Below are 15,369 nucleotides of genomic sequence, written 5' to 3' on the forward strand. Positions count from 1 at the left end.
GGGGAGCGGACAGCCACTGAGAGTGGGCGCAGTACTTCTTAGGGTAAGGATTCAAAGCAAAATCGGAGAAACTAAGATCCCTAAAAATAAACTGGTGATTTTTTTTTTTTAAACAGACCCCCAGGTGACATTGTCAAGCCCTGGCCATGAGAAATTTACACTGTAAAGAGCCTGAGTTTCACACTAATGGAGCCTGCACAGCAAGCTCAAGCCACACTCCAGCTATTGTTATTCAAATAACCTTTGTGGGAGCACCTGGCTGGCTCAGTCGGTAGGGCATGGGACTCCTGATCTCGGGGTTGTGAGTTCGAGCCCTGCCTTGGGTGCAGAGACGACTGGGAAATAAAATCTTTAAAAAAACAAAAACAAAACCACAAATAACCTTTGCTCCTGGAGAGTGAGCTAAGTGGTAGAAGCATAGTGTTGACACTGGATCATTGGCCCATTCTGCCAGAAGCCCCCTGATTCCTCAGGTCAGATAGTTGCCCTTCCTCTAAGTCCCCTTGCTACCCAATCACCGCCCCTATCATATAGCACTTATACAGTAGATTCACACAATAACCGGCTATTTACATGACTTTTTTTCCCCACTGTAAACTCCACTGTAAACTAAGGTATCTGTTACTACAACTGTCGGTACCCCAGCATTAAGTACTCACCCAGTGTTTGCTGAATGAATGAATTTGTATTTTAGATGGTTCCAACTTGGTTAGAATTTTCTCTGCGGGATTCCAAATGCATTTATTTTGAAGAGCAACCCACGTGCTTCACAATTTAAAACACTGTCTGTTCCACCTGAGAACAGCAAACAAACAATATTCACAGAGGTTAGGCCCACCTGCCAGTCCAGGTGGCCTTTGTAAATGAAAGTCTTGTTGGAACATAGTTACACCCTTTCATTTACCTTATCGTTTATAGCTGCTTTCACGCTGCAGCCACAGGATCAAGTAGTTGCCACAGAGAGACAGAGACTGTATTTCCCCCAAGAAGCCCCAAATATTTATGATCTGGCCTTCTACGGAAGGGTTTACCAACTCTTGCCCTGGAGTTGGGCGGACCTGTGTGACATTGGGCACATTGCTCAGCTTTTCTGAATTTTGGTTTTCTCATCTGGATAATGGGGATAATAATGGTGTTCTATCTTATAGGGTTTTGCTTGGAATATATGGGATAATCCTTGTAAACCTGAACATACTCTGTGTTCAGCAAATATTAGCTGTTACTTTTATTACTTTGCCTATATTCCCTCTTGTCTTTTTTCGGCTACTCCTCATCTGCCTTAAAATTTTTAATAAAAATAAAGCCAGAGCATTCTCTAGCTTTAGAAGCTTTGCCATTTGAAAGAACTTTGGGTTCAACCACTCTTTGATGATAAACTGCCCCGCTCTTTAGAACAAAGACTTAAATAAGTCTTTATTTCTATAAAAAAATTAAAAAAATCCAAGACAAGGTCTTTGGGTATTTAATAAACATGCTTTGCTATGAGATGCTTGCTTTTGCACAAGCTTCAATCATAAGAGACAGAAGAGGGGCTTGACCTCACACACATCTATCCCCCAGTTTGGTATCTGTCTTACACGTTATTCCATTGCCTTTAAAATCAGACACCCATTAACACTTCTATTAAATGTCCTGAAAAAATGCAGAGGTGGGGGGTGGAGCACTAAGTACATCGAATGGTTTTTTGTAGTGAAAAGGTCTGAGTGATAAATAGGAAACCAAGCCAAGAATCTCTAAAGGCATCTTTTACTTAACTTGAGCCCTCATTTCTGGAAAGCCGGCTGACCACTCCTGTTAAAAAGTCCTTTCATCAAACAGATGTCCTGCTGAGTGGACTGTAGCTCATGGAAAGGAGGACAGCTCTCTGACTCACCTAACGTCTTATTTATTAATTTCTTTTTCTGATTGTGGAGCTCAAGTGGAATTTCAGTTTTTCCTTTAGCATTCAAGATTTCTGAAGTCTTGGCATTGACCAAGACTCTGCCCTACAGGAATTTGCAGCAGTAGACAATTCCTACTTTGACTTCTTTCTGTACTCTTCTACCCATCTGTGGGGTTACCTGCTTGGGCACGGTGGCTAACTGCCCAGAGCAACAGGAATTTACAGTTTTTGTTAATGTACAAATCTGTGCTCTGTAAGTGGGACTGTAGTGTGGACTTGTATAGTTGGGAGACTCGTGTGTTGGGTTAGAATTGATTTAGATTCAAGAAATTTCTTTGGGAATTTTACCCTGAACTCCCAGGGATAAGCTCACTCAGCTCTTGTGTCAGTCCAGGTCCTCCAAGAAGCAGTCACCAAGAAGGAATTAGGCATGTCTGAAGTTTACTGGGAGCAGAGCCCACAGAGGATATAGGGGGCTAGAGAGTGAGAGGAGGCAGAAGAGCCTTCCAATTGTGATGTAGGTCTAACACATATGAAGAGAGAAGGGGAAGGAGAACGGCACAGTAGCTCTACTCTGAGCTGAGACAAGAAGAGAACGCTCATGTTTGGCAGAATTGGCCTAGCTCTATACCCCCCCCCCAACTCAGGCGTTGGCTGGGACCAGCCTGGCATGACTGTGGCCACAGGGTGAACATTGGGACATATCCAAAGGTGCGAGAGCTGGCCTTACATCTGGTTCTCTTAAAGGGAGAACTGAATGACACACTTCTGTGGCCACCATCGTCCACTCCTACTGCCTCACAAGGCATCCATTTCAGACAAGTTCAAACAGCAGATCATCCATGGTTCCTATAGTCCCCTCTTCCTGAGGAGCAACTTAGAAAAAGGAGGTTCGTGGGACAAGCTATTGTCCCACCTCTGTACTTAGTTTTTGAGTCAAAACTGGCACTCACCCTCTCCCTCCTCTACTATCCATTCTAGATCTCCCTCATCCTCTACCTTTACTTCCACAAGTATTGGTGGCTCTCCTGGGTAGTTGAACCCAAACCCTCATTCCTGAGGGGTCTTCATATCCTTCCTGCACTGGGGTTGCTGTATGTGCTCATTCAGTTATAGTTGGGTAACAGATTACCAGGAGGTATCCAAGTACTTGTTTTCATTCCTGCCCCCATTGTGTAAAAACAGCCCCATCTCTCTTACTGATCAAGGTTAATTGTTCCAGATTTTACTCTTTGTCAGCTGGTGTCTGGACACAAAATTTTGAAGTATCCAGGTGGCGGTTGTACCTTGTAATTCAGTGGGACTCCTTGCTCTGTTTCATGGCAAGGGGGCACTTCCTTTGGGAACCAGGACTTCTAACTGTGCACTTCTCAGAATTACCAGGGTAAGTCATTGGGAATAATGGCAAGAATACTTCTGCTTCCATCCTTAATATTATTCTTAGAGGGGATACAGTCCATAAAGGGGTCTCTAAAAGATACGGTGTTCTGAAGGATGGCACTCCATCCTGTAGGTATTGCCACCAAATTGGCACCTCAGCTATACCTTCACTAGGCCATTCCAATGCTTTAATAACCATTGCCTGGGAATATGTATTGTGAAAGGCAGTTTCTATGATGGCTCCCAATGATCCCCACCTAATGGTGTCCATGCCCTTATGTAATTCCCTCCCCCTGGAGTGCGGCTGGACCTAATGACCTACTTCCCACAAATAGAATACAGCAAAAGTAATGGGATATCACTTCAGATATTAGTTACAAAAAGACTAGCTTCCATCCTGCTCACCCTCTTATACTCTTACTTGCTCACTCTCATGAAAGCCAGCTGCCATGTTGTAAGTTATCCTATAGAGGCTGATGTGGCAAGGAACAGAGGAACTCTGGCTTTAAGGCAGTAAGGAGCTGAGGTCCTCAGTGTAGCATCCTGTAAGAAACTGAATCATGGGGTACCTGGGTGGGTCAGTCTTTAAGCATTTGCCTTCGGCTCAGATCATGATCCCAGGGTCCTGGGATCGAGCCCCACGTCGGGCTCCCTGCTCCGCGGGAAGCCTGCTTCTCCCTCTCCCACTCCCCCTGCCTGTGTTCCCTCTCTCGCTATGTCTCTCTCTGTCAAATAAATAAAAAATCTTAAAAAAAAAAGAAAAGAAACTGAATCCTGAGAACAACTACGTAAGTGAGCTTGATTGCAGATCCTCCTTCAGTGGGGCCTGGAGATGAATCCACCTTGGCTGACGTCTTAGTTGCAGCCTTGTGAGAAACCCTGAGCCAGAGGGTCCAGCCAAACCACACCCGGATTTCTAACCTACAGACACTGTGAGATATGTGTTGTTTTAAGCTGCTAAGGTAATTTGTAATGTAGCAATAGATAAGAAATATACTTTCCTATCTTGGGACATTTCTCCTTCTTCACAAAGAAGAAGGCATGCTGCTTTCTGCTCTGTCCATTGGAAAGATTTTCTTTCTTCACTTTCTTTCAAGTCCACCCTGAGAGTGGCTGTAATGTAGCTGCTGTCCATTTTTGGCTTGCTCACATATGCAAAGTCAACCCATCCAGAACTCAGACTCAGGCTTTGTCCTGTTTAAGCTGGTCATACAGGGACCCCCATATAGGTAGGTGAAAATTGAGGGGGAAATGCTTTTGTGACTGTTTTTGGTGACATGGGGGCCTGGACTACCTGCTCATGAAGCTAAGTTATGCCTCCTGGTGTTGCCTGCGCTCAATCCTGGATATACTACCTCCATCTTTTAATCTATCACTGATGGATCTGTTTGACTTTATAACTTGATGGCACCAAAATAACCTAACTCATCACAGGTAGGTCTAGGTACTTGGTATTCCCTGGTCAAACAGTTCAGGTCTATAGGGCTCAGTAACATATCAAGAACTCTGTTTAGCTATAGATGGCATGACCATGCTCCAAAACTCCAGAAGCCTACCTTGTGATTCTCCCAAAGAGACTGACCATAAACTCTACTTTTCCACCACTGACAACTTGACCATCATAGATCTCATGGCCCAAGCAGCTCAGCCACTTATATTGGACTGGGTATAAAGCCCTTTTCTGCTCTGGGTCCCACTCGAAGCTGGTAGTCTTCCAGGATACCAGTTTATGGACTAACACAATATTTAGGTGTAGAATGTGTTGCTTCCAGGACCCCAAAGTGTTATCGGTCACAGTGCTTCCTTCCTTGTAGTAGATGTAAGAAGCAGTAATATGTCTCTTACTTTGAAGGCATATCCCAGCACCCCACCCCATCTCCGACCACTGGACCCTGGAAACTGTACTGAAGTGGCAGATCTCTGAATCTTCATAGGGCTTCTTTCCCACCTGGTGGAGCACGCACACATCTTACCCACGTCTCCAGTATGCTAACTACCTCTTGTTTCTTTTGCCTGATCAGCATGATGTTATCAATGTAATAATGTTCTGAGAGAAGTCCAGCTCTCTGCTTCAGACTATATTGTGATAAGTGGGATAATTAGCATAACCCTGGAGCAAAACTGTAATGTTGTTTTTTATCCCTTGGCTTTCTCCATCTCCAACTTTCAAGTCTGTTAATCTCAATTACACACTTGAGAACAAGGGAAATGACCCCCATTTGGATCCATGGGCCCAGGGGACTCACTGAGACTGGGCTTTATCCAGGACTCTAATTATAAGCTCATGCACCTACCTATTATTTACTCGTAGTTTTTATGTCTCCTCAACTAGAATATAAGTTCTTTGAGAGCCACAACTCCGTAGGTTGTAGTCGCTGCTAACCTCCTACACCTTCCACAGTGCTGGCACATAGTAGGTGCTCAACATTTAACAAATCGATTGCATTATTATTCCAATTTGCATTGTTTTAGTTATGAGTAAGATTGTTTTCCTTGTTCCATAAGCTCTTTCCCTCACTGTCATCATTGTCATTAAATATATGATGATGATGATGATGATGATAATGAATTTGCTCCCTCTGTTCCTGGCCATGAGCAATTGCCACTTCAGAGCAGTCAAAAGGACTGGTCCAGTCTCAAAGATCTGGTTGTCTAAGGGTGAACTTGACAATGGTTTGCATTACTTCGAGACCAGGTATATATCCTAACCCCTTGTGTTCCTTTAACATCCTGTTGTCCGCTCTAAAGAGGCACTTACATTGCATTATAATTGTCCTTTTACATGTCTATTACTGTCCTAGATTGGATTACTTACAGGGAGGAACTTTGCCCTTCCATTGTATATAACCAGGACCTAGCCCAATGCCTGATAAAGAATGGGAAATAAATAAGTTGATTAAGTGAATGTTCGTGAACATGAATCAAGTCAGCCTGTTAGGGCTAAACAGCAAATAACTTTACTTTAGATAAAAACAGATTCTTTCTGAGCTTCACTCTAAAATGATGCTCCATATTCAAGCACCAATGTGGAGAATGATCCAGTTGTCTAACTGGATCAGGGCCAAACCAGGACTCAACTCTGGGAGTTTTGAAAAGGAACTTTTTCTGGACTTTCACCCTGGGGCATTCACCCCAGGGATATGTGATTAAACATCTATGTCTTTTTTTTTTTTTTTAAGATTTTATTTATTTGACAGACAGAGACACAGCGAGAGAGGGAACACAAGCAGGGGGAGTGGGAGAGGGAGAAGCAGGCTTCCCGCGGAGCAGGGAGCCCGATGCGGGGCTTGATCCCAGGACCCTGGACCGCGACCTGAGCCGAAGGCAGACGCTTAACAGCTGAGCCACCCAGGTGCCCCTGAAACATCTATGTCTTTAAAAATAAACATTCAGGGCGCCTGGGTGGCTCAGTTGGTTGAGCGACTGCCTTCGGCTCAGGTCATGATCCCAGGGTCCTGGGATCGAGTCCCGCATCGGGCTCTCTGCTCCTTGGGAGCCTGCTTCTCCCTCTGCCTCTCTCTCTCTGTCTCTCATGAATAAATAAATAAAATCTAAAAATAAAAAATAAAAAAAAAATAAAATAAAATAAACATTCATTGCCTCAAAATAGAAAAAAGGAAAAAAAGGATTACACTCTGTTGACAGGCTTAAAAGTTATTGCACTACGCAAAAATCTAATCTTCTTACATATGTGTATATATGTGCATTTATGTGCATACTATGTATGTGCGTGCATGTATACATATATACACAGGCAGGTATATATAAATAGTTATTACTGAAGTCTAGTTTAGCTTAGTAGGAAAATAAGAAAAGACAAATAATGGCTCAGAGATTTGTCTATATTTTTACTACAGAAGATAATCATTTGGTAGTTCTAAATAGACCTGCTTAAGGACATATATGCCTGTGTATTCATTTAACACACATTAATATTTAACATATTCACTGAATATCTATGTCCTAGGCACTATTGTAGGCACTTGAGAAATACTAATGAGAAAGAAGAGAGGAAGGGAGGGGGAGAGAGAGGGAGAGAGAAAGAGAGAGTAACTTCTGCCCATGTGAGAACACACATTAAACATAATAAAATTACATAGTATGTTAGGTGGTGATAAGTGCTATGGAAAAAAAATCGAGCAAGATAAAATGATTCAGGAGTGCCAGTGAAGTGGGTGGGGGTGGTGGCAGAAGTGTGGGAAGGTGGAAGCTTGCAGAATTAATTGGGATGACCAGAGTAAACCCCATTAATGAGGTGAGATTTGAACAAAAACTTAAAGGAGAGGGAATGAATAAAGTGGATATCTTTGAAATTAACATATCAAATATTGCCTATAGGTCTTGCCATATAATACAGATATCTTAATTAAACTAAGAGTTTCAATGGTTATAATTAAAATGAATATCTAAATTAAGACAGACATAATTCATTTAAAAAATCGAAGTATGAAACAGAACTATAATTAATGAAATTTACTCGTCATTCTTTTCTGTTTGTCAAAAGAAGCCTATGTTTACCTAAAGCTTATATAAGGTAAAAATAACTAAGAGAGCTAGAGAAAGAGGGAAAAGTCAACAGAACAAATATGAACACACTGCCAGGATGCCAAAGAAACACAATTATATCATCTAGTAGCTTGAGTATCAAGGTTTCCTGTTATATAGTGAAGACGGAGGTAGTTCAAAGGACTGCAATAATCATAATAAGGTCAGGATATGATCTCAGACTTGTTTGATGTCACAATCCACCATCTCACCCTTGATGGTGGCCTCTACTACATTTGTGTCTATCATGGGAGATAAAATGTAGGTGAGTTAAATCTTCACAAGAACAGAACAGAAATGTAAATAGGATTTTATGACCACATTGCACTGTTACTTGGTCCCAGAACTGAAGAAATGGTGACTTAAGGACATTATGGTCATAACCACATTCAAATCTTGTGACACTATTGCCTTTGGAAGCCAAGGCTTTAGAAATGCATCTTAAGTGAGAAAATACCAACAAGAACTTTCCAGGATTTGGGATTACTCGCACACCTGTTGAGGATCTGGGTCCCATCATTCCCCATTCCATACATCAGCAGGCCATATTATTTTGAGGCTCCACTGTAGAAAGCCAGAAGGCCAAAAAGAAAATGCCAAAAGGCAACCGACCTATTTCTGAGCTACAGAAGTCATTTCAACTCAAGAGACAGTGTTGCGTAAGCCAAAGTGAACCAAATGCTGAGGATGGCATGATAGGATAATGGAAAGATTCCTGGACTGAAGACAGATCTGAGTTCCTGTCCTGACTCTACCATTAACTCATGTGACCTTGGGCAAGTCACTTCACTTCTATGAGCCTTGGTTTCCTCATGCATGTGAGGCCCAATGCTGTAAAGATTAAAGAAAGCCAATGGGTATATTTCCTTTAAGAGCTAATGATACGTTGTCACAAATAATTTATTTGTATATCTGTCTTTGGAACCAGAAAGGTTGATTCAGAAAGCTGAGAATGGGAAACTCCAATGCTGGGGATGTAATGAATACTGAGAGGTAAGCTATCATGAATTGAGTAAGGATTGGCTAACAGGAACTCTACGGACCCCAAAGAGTCCTCTTCAGAACCAGAGTTAAAGGAATAAGTTGGTTCTCCCAGCCTCCCTCTGTGTTCTACACCCTGTACCCCACCACAGTGCAGACGAAGAGAAGCAAAGGCCGTAGCGCTGAAGGCCCAGTTCCTGAAGTGGGGAGGAGAAGAGAGCGGAATGGCAAAGATATTATTAGTTCTTAGATCTATACAATAAGCACAACATTCAGGAGAAGTTAGCCCCTGTCTAAGTGAGAGAGATTCAGAATCCCATTCAAAGCTCTGATAATTTCTCAGCACAGTTTGGAGGTGAGGGAATATTGACGGTTGCGAGCTGTTTCTGGAGTAGCACGTGCTTCGGGAATTTCTAGTCTTTGTTTAAGCAGGAGGGAGCCCGGGAATAAGCATTACAGAAGGAGGGCAATGACAGTGACCAGTGTCCATTTAGTGCCCGGCGTTTGAGCTTTGGCTGACCCCACTGCTCTGGCCATGTCAGTTAGCCTGTCATCCCCTACTTTCCTGCTAGCTTTCCCTTAGAAGGGCCAGCCCTTCCTCTCGTTCCATTTGCCTGAACTCTGAGTGGGTTTCAGTTTCTTTTAATCAAAAGCAGCTTGACCAGAAAGAATACCACCATGTGCCTTGCCTGCTGGCTCATAAAATAGACCAGAAACAAGAAGAGTGCTTCTTCCCAATCTCCCTACATCTGCATTCCTGGTGCTGTGCCAAGTCTGTCGCAGCTGCCAGGGTGGCAAGGCACCAGACTCTGCTCCTGGATTTTCGGACTTGGGCTTCACAAACCAAGAGACAGCTCTTCACTTTCTTGTTCCCCATGAGTGAAATAGCCCCTGGCCCGGTAGCACTCACTAGGGCGACCAGCCATCCCTACCCTTGAAGCAGGTGGATTTAGACAGTCAGTAGCAGGTCTAAGGAAAAAGTTACCAGGGCTTCTGGGAGCAAGCAGCAACAGCAAGGAGAGGAGATCCCGTTTGTGTGATGGAAGCACTGTGGTAGCTCCCAATCAATTGGCGATCTGGAATTGGCTAAGACCATCCCGTAGGGAGATGATGAGGGCATTCTAGACAACAATTGAAGGTTTATCTCTTAGAGTTTCTTCAGATCCAAGTGGCTGCTCCTATTCTCCACATTATTTCTTCCCAAAGTATGTTCCTGGAAAGGATTTGCCGGAAAGGGTGGTCTGAACCTGAGCTGCCCATATTCAAGTATTATGCCTTATCTTCTCAAAAGAAAACCAAGATCAGAGGGGTTAAAATATCCTTTCTCTACAGCCTCTGGCGCAGTGCCAAGCCCAGGAGGAGGCAGGGCCCTTAGGAATGCCAGGACATCCCTGCTAGGACAGCTTATGGACACAGCTCAGAGGGAAGCCAGACCAGGCCGGTAATGCCAAGGTAGGAAGAAGGAGCCAAGTGGGGAAGAGGGATATCACATGGTGGGCCAGAGGCCAGAGAGAAGTTCAACAAAGGTGCTGATGCCAGAGATGAAGTTTAAATAAATGAGAGGTAGGAAGGACCAAATGGATATTGAGCAGGGAGGGGATAAGACCAGGGAGTGGAACAGAATTTATTAAGATGAAACTGGCAAACTGCCACAGCCCTTCAGTGCTCATTTAGTACACTCCCTTAATATCCTGAAGCAAGGCCTTGAGCTGTCAGCTTCTCACTGGACTCATAGCACACGGGCCTGGGCGTGCTGGGAACAGAGAAGAAACTCTGAGCCAAAGCGAGAGGGACTTGCCAGAGTCAAGGGCAAAGCTAGGGCCGAGGTGGCTTCCCAGAGGAGAGGATGGCAATAAGAGAACAAGACCGAGCAAAATTATAGGAACTACTGGCCCATTTCATAGATGTCAAGGTCAAAGGGAACAGCTAAAGGGAGTGGTCTCTGGCAGAGGAGTGGGGTGGGATGGAAGATTGTTGCAATGTAGGATTGTGAAAGATAAAGCTAAATCTTTCAAGGAAATTGATCCAATAGGAGATAGGGAAGAGCAAGAGATAGCTCAGTCCCAGGAAATGGGGCAGGCAAAGTGATGCAGGGAAAGCAGGTACCAGTTCGATTGTGAACTCAAAAGCCCAAGAGAGGGGAGCCTGAGTGGCTCAGTTGGTTAAGCATCTGCCTTTGGCTCAGGTCATGATCTCAGGGTCCTGGGATCGAGCCCCAAGTCGAGTTCCCTGCTCAGCAGGGAGTCTGTTTCTCTCTCTCCTTCTGCCCCTCCCCCAGCTTGTACTTTCTCTTTCTTTCTCTCTCTTACTCTGTCTCTCTCAAGTAAGTAATAAAATCCTAAAAAAAAAAAAGCCCAAGAGAAGCAAGTGGAAGAGAGCTATAGAGGGGCACCTAGCGGCATCCAGGGAGAATCATTGCCCAAAGACATTGAAGCACCGGGATCTTATTTCAGCCTGAGAACCAAAGACCATTTCCAAACTTGCATTGACTAGGAGGGCAAACGCTATTGATGTTCTTGCTAACCGAAGTCTTCCCAGTCTTTGGATGGAAGAGGCAGGTTTTGAACATCTGGATGCTAATTATGAACAGTGGAAATGAGATGAGGACCAGTATGGAACCTAACAAAGAAAGACTCAGGGAGGAGCCAGCAAGAACTCCAAGGCTCAATGGGACTTCTGATACTTCACGGAGGCAACAAATCAAATGCTGCTCTGTTGAGATGCATTCTGATATGCCACTGCCAAGACTGTGAAGAGGTATATTCTTTCTGGGGACCAGTTTGGCCACATGTTGAAAGATGCATAAAAATATGCCTAGCCTTTGACCAAAACTTCCATTTCTAGGGATCTAATCTAAGAAAATAAGGATTGATACAAACTCAGCTCTAAGTACAAGGAAGCTCGCCATCTTGTTATTCATACCTAAGGAAAACTAGAAGCAATACAAACATTCAGTGGTAAGTTAATGTAAGGAACTTCTGGAAAATGAACTATTACATGACCACACTAAATCATGCTTTTGAAGAATCCTCAATGGCATGGGGAAATGCTTATGTTGTAAAATGCTAAGTGATAAAGCAAAAGCAAAAGCAAAGCAAAGCAAAACAAACAGGAGTAGAAAGTGGTGTATAATGGGTGCCTGGGTGGCTCAGTCGGTTAAGCGTCTGCCTTTGGCTCAGGTCATGATCCTGGGGTCGTGGGATCGAGTCCCACATCGGGCTCCCTGCTCTGCGGGGAGCCTGCATCTCCCTCTCCTCCCCACTTGTGCTCTCTCTCACTATCTCTGTCTCTCTCTCTTTCTCAAATAAATAAATAAATTCTAAAAAAAAAAAAATTAAAAAAAAAAAGAAAGTGGTGTATATAGGAAAATTTCAATCTTGTGAAAAATTTAAATATATACAAATGCACAAAGACTAAAATGAGGAATATTAAGTCATTAATAATCACTATCTTGGGTAGGGACGTTATAGATTGTGTTAAAATTCTCACCAATTTTCTAAAATGAACTTGTGTTATTATAAACAGAAAACAGAAACATACTGTGTAACACCTAAGGGGAATTAGGGCACAGGGTGAAATTCCTTATGTTGAGGAGTTCTGCCTCCTTGTTTGACACTTCATAATCATACCTCAAAATCACGCATGAACACACGGTCTGCAAGACTTTGAACATCTTTAGACCACTGTGGTTTCTGATTGCAGATAAGCTGGACACAGAAGACCCCAAATCTTTGACTTCTAAATTACTGAAACCTTTAATTCTGTTGAGATGTAGCTACACCTGACCCATCTGTATAATACAGTAAAGACAAGTGAGACCCAACCTTGTTGAAACGAATTCCAATGTTTATTACTTCATCACTGAATGGAACCAGTACAACCCATGTGCCTTGATTTATAAGGCATTTGAGAACTTCTACAGCAAGTAAATTGGGAAAGGGGAAGCAGCAGAATTGGGGTAAGAAGGACTAGCCAAGCTATGGTAATGAACGGGCCGAAGGTCAGTGTCCAACAGGGGGCCGGATACTCAGGATCACTGTGAGGGTATCCAAGAATTCTAATCTGATGGAACTTGGCAGTGGCACATGGTGGTTTCATAGCCTGGTTTTTTAATGTCTCAAGAATAGAGATGTATTGGGGCGCCTGGGTGGCTCAGTCGGTTAAGCGACTGCCTTCGGCTCAGGTCATGATCCTGGAGTCCCGGGATTGAGTCCCGCATCGGGCTCCCTGCTCAGCAGGGAGTCTGCTTCTCCCTCTGACCCTCCCGACCCTCCCCCCTCTCATGCTCTCTCTCAGTCTCTCTCTCTCAAAAAAAAAAAAAAAAAGAATAGAGATGTATTTACCTTAGTTAATGGCAGGAGTCGAAGCGATAAGATGGTGTTATAGGGATAAAAGGTGTAAGGAAGTCAGAGAACCCTCTTAGTGGCTGTCCAGCTGTGCCTCACAGAGACCAGAACAGCATTTAAAAACTAGAAGCTGCTTTAGAATACAATGCAGCTTGGGTTGTCCGATGAGACCCTGGGCACCCATCAACCTGACTGTAATGATCGCTTAGCCTGCATTTTCACTGTTCTTGCCTTTTACTGGTAACTTCATGTGTTCTTCTTTTTGTTTCATGGCTTCTGCTCACGAATGGCTCCATGGTTTCTACTTTCTGGGTCTTTCCAACTTCTGTCCCTGCTACCAACAGCAGGGGGTCTCCAGAGACTTAAACTCTCCAACATAGAAGGTCTTATTTGTGCTGTTGCTTGCCTTTTTCCTCATTGGGTAGAGCTCTCCTGCCTGATTACTTCATAGAACACTGATAGGCCTGAAACGGGCTGCTCTTGGATGAGACATGCAAATGTGGTAGAATCAGCTGAGTGCAGAAGGTGGAAGCTGCGGCTAGCTTTTCTCAGAATGGACAGTGGGCATTCTAGGAATTGAGAGTATGAGAGATTCCTCCCTGTTGCACAGAGTCCATCCAATTTGAGACAGACACTAGCCAGAGGTTAGAGTAAGACAGGGATCTGCCCTTAGAGAAATGAAAGCTGGTGAGGTTGTGGGAATCATAGTCCCATGAGGGAAACTGAGTCAGATGCCAGACAGGGCACACGTGGCAGAGAATGGGAAAAGAGTACTGTGTAATGCACACTCCAATGTCTATGGCTTATCCCAGCCATCTTGGATTTCAGACTTGGGACAGTATGACAAATAGTAGTAGATTTATTAATGGGCTTCCTATCACAACAAGTCTTGGTCAAGTTTAGCTTAGAACTGAGCCATATTGAACCAACACACTGGATACTTCTGGTCCTCTGTTGAAATTCCACAGATGATTTCACAATATCTAGGGAGGGAATTTTGCCTCTCTGAAGAGTATATTCTTTAGCTAACAGTGGGTTAGGAAATACTTTCTGAACTTTTGACTTCGGGACTCTGAATTTAAAGTCAACACAAATTCTTCCATTCCTATTCTGAATGGGCATTACAGTAATATTTTTTTTAAGATTTTATTTATTTATATGACAGAGAGAGACAGCGAGAACAGGAACACAAGCAGGGGGAGTGGGAGAGGGAGAAGCAGGCTCCCCGCTGAGCAGGGAGCCCGATGTGGGACTCAATCCCAGGACCCTGGGATCATGACCTGAGCCAAAGGCAGACCTTAACGACTGAGCCACCCAGGCGCCCAGGAAATACTTTCTGAACTTTTGACTTCGGGACTCTGAATTTAAAGTCAACACAAATTCTTCCATTCCTATTCTGAATGGGCATTACAGTAATTTTTTTTCTTTAACGTGTACTCGTTTCCTGTGGCTGCTATAACAAATTACCACAAATTTGGATGGTTAAAAACAATAGAAATTTGGGGCACCTGGGTGGCTCAGTCGCTTGAGCATCTGCCTTCCGCTCAGATCATGATCCCTGGGTCCTGGGATCGAGCCCAGCATTGGGAATCCCTGCTCAGCAGGGAGTCTGCTTCTCCCTCTCCCTCTGCCCCTGCTTGTGTTTTCTCTCTCTCTAAAATAAATAAGTAAAATCTTAAAAAAAAAAAAAAAAGAAATTCATTCTCTCACAGTCCTGGAGGCTTGAAGTCCCAAATCAAGACATTGGCAGAACCATGCTCCCCCTGAAGGCTTTAGAGAAGAATCCTTTCTTGCCTCTTCCTAGCTCCTGATGGTTGCCAGCAGTCCTTGGTGCTCCTTGGTTTACAGGTGCATTTTTAAAATTTCTACTCATTTTTATATGGCCATCTTCTCTCTATGGAGGCCTCTGTGTCTCTTTCTCTTCTTATAAGAATTCCAGCCATCAGATGAGGGCTTACCCTAATCCAGTGTGACCTCCTTTTAACAAATTACATCTGCAAAGACCCTTTTTCCAAAGAAGATCATATTCTGAAGTTCCAGGCAGACATGAGTCTTGGGGGGACACAACCCAACCCAGTATAACATGTTAAACATTCCCCAATTTTTGGTCAAGTAGATAATGGAAAGAAAATCCTATGCTTTTCTTAGTCTCCATTGGGCGAGGTCTATTTCTTATTTATATTTCTAAAATGGGTACAGGATACAGAGATGACTAAGATCATGAAACCTTAAATC

General features: G+C 43.6%; 1 protein-coding gene across 11 annotated transcripts in view; it reads right to left on the reverse strand.

The window, feature by feature from the left end:
- Window positions 1–15,369, reverse strand: part of LOC129045712 (atherin-like) — a 49,330-nt gene that overhangs the window by 22,299 nt on the left and 11,662 nt on the right. For all 11 annotated transcript variants that reach the window (XR_010410842.1, XR_010410839.1, XR_010410843.1 and 8 more), the window contains one exon: window positions 660–795. The gene's annotated coding sequence lies outside the window, so the exon portion shown is untranslated. The remainder of the gene's footprint in view (window positions 1–659; window positions 796–15,369) is intronic.

The sequence above is a fragment of the Mirounga angustirostris genome, unplaced genomic scaffold, assembly GCF_029215605.1.
Source record: "Mirounga angustirostris isolate CCGP_5_RB_7025 unplaced genomic scaffold, mMirAng1.0.hap1 SCAF_4, whole genome shotgun sequence".
Classification (NCBI taxonomy): domain Eukaryota; kingdom Metazoa; phylum Chordata; class Mammalia; order Carnivora; family Phocidae; genus Mirounga; species Mirounga angustirostris.